Source organism: Macrotis lagotis, chromosome 1, assembly GCF_037893015.1.
Source record: "Macrotis lagotis isolate mMagLag1 chromosome 1, bilby.v1.9.chrom.fasta, whole genome shotgun sequence".
Lineage (NCBI taxonomy): Eukaryota > Metazoa > Chordata > Mammalia > Peramelemorphia > Peramelidae > Macrotis > Macrotis lagotis.
In genome coordinates, this window is record NC_133658.1 from 680,268,627 (window position 1) to 680,276,073 (window position 7,447).

At 38.0% G+C, this 7,447-nt stretch overlaps 1 pseudogene; it reads left to right on the plus strand.

Annotated features, from left to right (window-relative positions):
• The first annotated feature begins 2,383 nt into the window (after positions 1-2,383).
• On the plus strand, positions 2,384-3,526 carry LOC141523028 (creatine kinase B-type pseudogene; annotated as a pseudogene).
• The last annotated feature ends 3,921 nt before the right edge of the window (positions 3,527-7,447 follow it).

A 7,447-nucleotide genomic window follows, 5' to 3' on the forward strand; every position in this document is an offset into this window, starting at 1 on the left:
ATTTTTTTTTACTTCTTTGTTAATTTTTAACATCATATCAAAGTCGAATTATTCCCACACCCTCCTTCAAAGTGTCCTAATAGAGATACAATTCTTAAAGAATTACAAGTATTATTTTCCCACATAGAGATGTAGTTTTTAACCTTATTGAATATGATGTTTTTCTTTACACTTGCCTGCTTATGCTTCTCTTGAGTCTTGTATTTGAAGACTAAATTTTCTGTTCAACTCTGCTATTTTCATCAGGAGAGTTGATAGTCTTCAATTTCATTGAATGTTCATACTTTTCCCTGAAAGAATATGCTCAGTTTTGCTTGGTAAGTGATTCTTGGTTGCAATTCAATTCAAGCTGCTGGTAGATCCTTCAACATAGAAGCTCCTACAGGCTTTTTTTTTTATTTTTTAGGTTTTTGCACCTAGCTGCTACAGACTTTTTAATCCTGACTGTGACTCATTGGATTGTTCCTTTCTGGTTGCTTGCAGTATTTTCTCTTTGACCTGATAATTCTGGAATATGACTTCAAAATTCCTTGGAGTTTTCATTTGGGGATCCCTTTCAGGAGATTATATGTGAATTTTTTAAATGATCAACATCAGGGAAGTTTCTTTTGATGATTTTGTGAAAGATGTCCAGACTCTTTTTTTGATCATGACTTTCATTTAATAAAGTAGTTCTTAAATTATCTCTCCTGCAGCTATTTTCCAGGTCAGTTGTTTTTCTAAAGAATTATTTTACATTTTCCTTTTATTATTCTTTTGATTTTGTTTGATTTGTCCTTGATAATCTCAGAATTATTAGTTTCCACTTGTTCAATTATAATTTTTAAGGAATAATTTTCTTCAGTGAGCTTCTTTACCTCCTTTGTCATTTGGTCACTTCCACTTTGAAAGTAATTGTTTTTGGGGTGGCTAGGTGGCGCAGTGGATAGAACACCTGCCCTGGAGTCAGGAGTACCTGAATTCAAATTTGACCTCAGACACAATAATTACTTAGCTGTGTGACCTTGGGCAAGCCACTTAACCCCATTTGCCTTGCAAAAGAAAAAAAACCTAAAAGGAGTTGCTTTCTTCAGTAGATTTTTTTTTCCATTTGACCAATTCTATTTTTTATTTTTTAAGTGTTTTCCTCAGTCAATTTTTGTATTTTTCCATTTCCAAGCTGTTAGTTCTTTTTTTCATAATTCTCTTGTATAACTCTCATTTATTTTCCCAACTGTTTTCTACCTCTCTTGGTTTTTAAAAACCTTTCTGGGCTATTCCAAAAGCACTTTTTTAGGCTTGAGACCAATTTATATTCCTAATTGAGGCTCCACATGTGGGCAATTTAACAATGTTGTCCTCTTCTGAGTTTGGGTTTAATATTCCTTGTCTACATAGTAGTTTTCTCTGGTCATGGCTCTTTTTTTTTTTTTTTTTGGTTTTTGTTCAATTTTTTTAAGATTGAGGAATGGGAGGCCCTGCTCTCAGCTTCTTGTACTGCATATCAGGGGTCTGGTTATTGGCTCTCTGCATTGGGGTCTCCAGGGCTGGCAGATTGCCACCATGCTAGGATAGCCTAACCTGGGCTCTGTGCTCTGTGGGCTGGCAGTTTTCTGCCCTCTAGACTTGGAGGCCTCACAGCTGGCCTATTGGGACACTAGACCATGGGGTTTCACTTGCTGATCTATGCTATGTTAAGAGCCTCCTGTTGGTTCACCCAGACATCACCTCCCCTTTATCCCCAAGTCAGACAGATCTTTCCTGAAATTCTTCTAAATTATCTTGGGCTAGAAGTTTGTTTCACTATGTCTTTTTTGTGGATTCTATCATCTAGAATTATATAATAACATATATAATTATATAATAACATATATATAATTATATATAACATATATATAAAATTATATAATAACATATATAATAACACTCTAGAATTCATTCTAAGAGAAAATGAAGAAAGCTAAGGTAACTTCCTGGTTTCTTCTTATCATCTTTCTGTTGAATTAACTTTATATTATTTCAGGACTACACTTGTACACTTGTACTACACTACTACTACTTGTACCTCCTTATTTATATAAACTATCCCTTGTCAAAATGATTTTTAAAATTTTGTTCCATTCTTCATGAGAAGAGGGATAAATCAAATGATTTGCTTGCCTACCTATTACCTCGATAAAAAGATTTTCCTCAGGGTTAGCCTTAGATGAAAACATGGTTATGACTTCAAATATCAGAACAATATCGCTATAATATTTGCACTTTCTTTTCATAGGGGTCTAGAATTCCTTTGAGAATTAATTTAATTTCTTTTTTAAAAAGAAGGATAGGCAGGGCAGTGCAGGGGGAGAAGCCGGGGCTGCAGAAGTGACCCCCTGGCACTGCCCCCCAGCCTCCCGCCGCCATGCCCTTCTCCAACAGCCACAACATGCTCAAGTCTCTCTTCCCCGCCGAGGAGGAATGCCCCGACCTGTCCTCGCACAACAACCACATGGCCAAGGTGCTGAAGCTCGAGCTCTACGAAAAGCTCCCAGACAAGGCCACGTCCAGCTGCTTCACTCTGGACGATGTCATCCAGACCGGCATGGACAACCCAGGACACCCATTCATCATGACTGTTGGCTCTGTAGCTGGAGATGAAGAGTCCTATGAAGTGTTCAAGGAACTGTTTGATGCTATCATTGAGGACCGACATGGAGGCTACAAGCCTTCTGATGAGTATCAGACTGATCTTAACCCTGACAATCTGCGGGGTGGTGATGACCTGGATCCCAACTATGTGCTGAGCTCTTGTGTTCGAACTGGCCGGAGCATCTGAGGATTCTGCCTGCCCCCACATTGTAGCCAGGGCCAGCGTCGGGCCATAGAGAAGCTCTCTGTGGAAGCCCTGGCTAGCCTGGAAGGTGACTTGAATGGGAAGCACTATGCTTTGAAGAATATAACTGAGCAGGAACAGCAGCAGCTGATTGATGACCACTTCCTTTTCGACAAGCCTGTCTCCCCACTCCTCTTGGCCTCTGGCATGGCCCGAGACTGGCCTGATGGCAGGGGCATTTGGCACAAAGACTAGACCTTTTTGGTTTGGATCAATGAGGAAGATCACCTGAGGGTCATCTCTATGCAGAAGGGTGGGAACATGAAGGAGGTGTTCACATGCTTCTGCAATGGACTCACCCAGATTGAAACCCTTTTTAAGACCAAGAACTACGAGTTCATGTGTAATCCTCATCTGGGTTATATCCTGACATGCCCCTCCAACCTGGGTACAGGCCTACGAGCAGGTGTGCATATCAAACTTCCTCACCTGGGCAAGCATGAGAAGTTTGGTGAGGTGTTGAAGAAGCTGAGGCTGCAGAAGAGGGGGACAGGGGGTGTGGACACAGAAGCTGTGGGTGGTGTCTTTGATGTCTCCAATGCTGACCGACTGGGCTTCTCTGAGGTGGAGCTGGTACAGATGGTGGTGGATGGTGTGAAGTTGCTCGTTGAGATGGAGAAGCATTTGGAGCAGGGGCAGTCCATCGATGACCTTATGCCAGCCCAGAAATGAGCAGTTGCACCCTCCCCCCCCAATTCTGTGCTTCCTAATCTATTGGATGAATGAATAACCATCCTTTCCCCTCGTGGCACCCTGGGGGGCTCTGGATGCAGCCCACCTAATCATGCTGTAGAAAAGCCTTCCTTCCATCCTTTGGTGTTAGTTTTATTTTTGATGGCTGAGATGTTGCTGAATGCAGAAATAATAAACTATTGTTTTGGCCTGAAAAAAAAAAAAGAAGGATACACAGACAAAACTTAAAAAGCAAATGTCCTTGGTTCCCTTCATATGTTGTTGGTTCCATGATCCTATTGTGTTCCTCACAAAGATGCAGAAACTCGGGTGATTTCTCAATTGATATTGTTCCTTTTTTACATGCAGAGGCACTGCCCAAACCATTGGAAATCTTTCTCTGTGTAGAAATAATTAGATATGTTATTATATAATTATAGTAATATAATACTAGCATAATAGATATATTAGTATATTATATTATGTGTGTATATGTATGTATAAGAAAGATCATCAGTCTAGAATGCAGGCCTCAAGAAGTTGCCAAAAGTCACAGAGTTAATAAATTGCAGATGTGGGATTTAAACTTCTGACCTTTGCCTTCAGATATTTTTTTTCCCCACTTCACCATGTTACTTCCACCAAAGCTGTCTTTTATTCCTGATTCATTTTGTTTTAACTGATATGCATCCTTGATAATGTCATTGACATTGTTTCTCTCTTCCTATACTATTTTTCACTCATATCATGACTTCTAATTCCTTTACATTTCATAGCTTCCTTAGACCATTATTGGGCTGCCAGGTGGTGCAATGGATAGAACACTGGTCTTGGAGTCAGGAGAAAGGGAGTTCAAAATCCAGTCTCAGACAGTTGCTATTTACTAACTGTGTGACCTTAGACAAATCACTCTGGCAACCAGGACCATCTATAGTCATTCTGATTCATATCTGGCTATTGGACCCAGATGACTCTGGAGGAGAAAGTGAGACTGGAGACTTAGCACAGCATCCATCACTCAAATCCAATTCACGTGCCTGTCATGGCAACATCTCCCCTTATGTCATGGTCTTCTTTGAAAATGAAGGACAAACATCAAATAAGACCATTCATTGTCCTTTCTTCCCCATATTATTATGATGATGATTATACCAAGTCAACTCCACATTGTGCCTACTGTTTAACTTTTTTCCTTTTGTCCTATTCTCATTGATTTCTTACAAACCTCAAACTTAGATTGCTAACATTATCTGCCTCATTCCCTTCTTCCCTTTTACACCTAAAGTTGAATGAAGTTACTCAGATGAATGATTTTATATTTTTTAATCTCATCACAGTAGCTTAATCCTTCTAGTCCTCATTTTATTGATTTCCTGTCCTATTCTCCATAAAATTTGTTCTCTGTAACCTTCTCTTTTCTTCTCAAGTTTCCCATACCTTCTCCTTCCATAACTCTTTAAATTCCTTATTTCTTAGTTTGTTGAAAAATTGAGGCCATTTGTCATAGGATCCTTTTTCTTTTCTCATCTCAAAGCTCCTTTAGATCATTACCCACTCTCACTCCTTTCCACCCAGTCTCTGATAATTAGGTGGCTCTTCTTACCAAAGGCATTCCCTCTACATGTTTCTTTGAAATCCCATCCATTCTGATCTTCTCCAGTAGATTTCAGCCCATTATTAGCCCATTTTAATATTCCCCCAGCCTTATGTTTTCTCCTCTACTACTTTAAAGATGCCCAAAATCTCCCCATCTGCAAAAACCCAAACAAGACCCTCAAATGATTCCTTAAAGCTATTATCTAGTAACTACTTCCTTTCTTAGCCAGAATTCTCATTAAAGTGTGTTATTTGCTTCCCTCTCACTTACTTCAAGACTTAGTAATGTGGATTTTAGTCACATCACTTAACTGAAAATTCTCTCCAAAATTAGCAGTGACCTCTCTTAATTTTCAAATTGATGACCTTTTCTCAGTCTTATCCTATTTGTATTACTTTGTATTGTATATTTGACGCTATTAACCTCTCTCCCTGAATTTCTCTTTGCTCTACATTTTCATAGTATGACTTTTTTCTTGGTTATCCGACTAGTCAAGTCAAGTCAATAAGAATTTATTAGGCTCCTACAAGATGCCTACATATTTTTTCATTCCTTTTCAGTCAACTTCTATGGCTTATAATCCATATTGCACCCCATAACTGTGGTTGTGCTCCAGAGGTGCTTTGTGTTTTCTCGGCACTCTTCTTCTTGAATGTTCTCCTCAGTTCCCATGGGTTTTTCTGTAATCTCCATGTAGATAAATCACTGATCAATTTATCCTATTTGATTTTTCTTTCCTGAACTTTAGTCCTACTTCATTATCTTCCTATTGGACATTTCCAACTAGATGTCCCAGAGGTACTGCATCCTCAAACATGTACAAAACAGAAATTACTATCTCCCATCCCACATTCATTTCTATTCAATGGCAGTATTTCCATCAATAGCATTGTCATTTTTTTGATCTTCCAGGTTCTTAATCCTTTCCCCCGCTTTACTCCACATAACCAATTAATTGTCATATCTCCCTATTTCTATCTCCATAATTTACATAGCCAGTTTCTTCTTTCCAATCAAATAACCACCCCCTGAATTAAGCTCAACTGACCTCTCATCTGGATTATTATAAAGGACTCCTAAATGAATTACTTGCCTCAACTATCTCTCCATACTAATTGATTTTACAAATAGCTGCAAAAATGATTTTCCTTAAATACAAATATAACCATTTCACTCTGCTACTCAATAAATTCCAATGACTCCACATTGCCTCTAAGATAAAATAAAAAGGCCTCTGACTTTCAAAGCCCTTCAGAATTGGTACCAACCTAGCTTTCCTGTTTCATTTCACATTATTGTACATAACTTTCCCTTTTATGTCTTATGGTTCAGCCATCCCTCTCTATTTTTTATTTTGATCAACCTCTACCCCCACCACTGAAAGTAATTCCCATTTTACCCCAACTTTATAGAATTCCATCTTATTTTGTCTTCGATATAATAATGCCTTTCCATATTCTCTCAAATTGATAGTGTCCTTCTTTATTATCTTACATTTATCCTAAATATACTTATTCAGGTTGTCCCATAGGTCTTAGAACAGTTTTAAGTTAATAAAAATGGTACTAATGTAAAACTGCATTAAGACTTTTGTGTCACACTTGACATGAATTGTCTCTCCCCGCATGCAACATGAACTTCTTAAGATCAGAGATTATTTCATTTTTTTGCCATTGTATCCTCAGTATATTGCAAAGTGCCTATAGGCACTTAATAAAATACTTTTGATTTGGTTTACTGATTCTTCTATATAAGGTACATGTGTATAAAATATTAACTATGTACCAGACACTGCTAAGTGATGAGGATACAAGTACCAAAATGCCCTCCAAATATTATATTATTCTGGGAGAATTGTGAGAATATGAGGGGAGGGAAGTAGAAAACAACATATAAAGATAAGTAATATAAAAATAAACAAATCTAATGTATGTATGTATGTATGTATGAGTAAATGTACATATAAATCCCAAAGGAAAAGGCAATTGAGTTGAGCCTTGAAAGGAGATACAGATTTTTAAAAGGAGAATTGAAGAGGGAGTACAAGCCAGGCTTGAGTGACAGCCAATATAAAGATATAAAGATAGGGCATTTAATATCCTAGGAAGGGAATAAGACAACTAATTTGTCTGGTACATAGCATGCTCTAGGGATGGGGAAGTGAAACCAGTCAAAAAAGATAGGTTGGATCTCCTCTGTGAAGAGTTTTAGAAAGAGGAGTTGCAGCTTTGTCATTAGTCTCATTATTCTCCCTACTAATGCAGTACCTAACCACAAACAACCATTTATCTTTATGTAATTTATGTCTATTTATGTCTTTATGT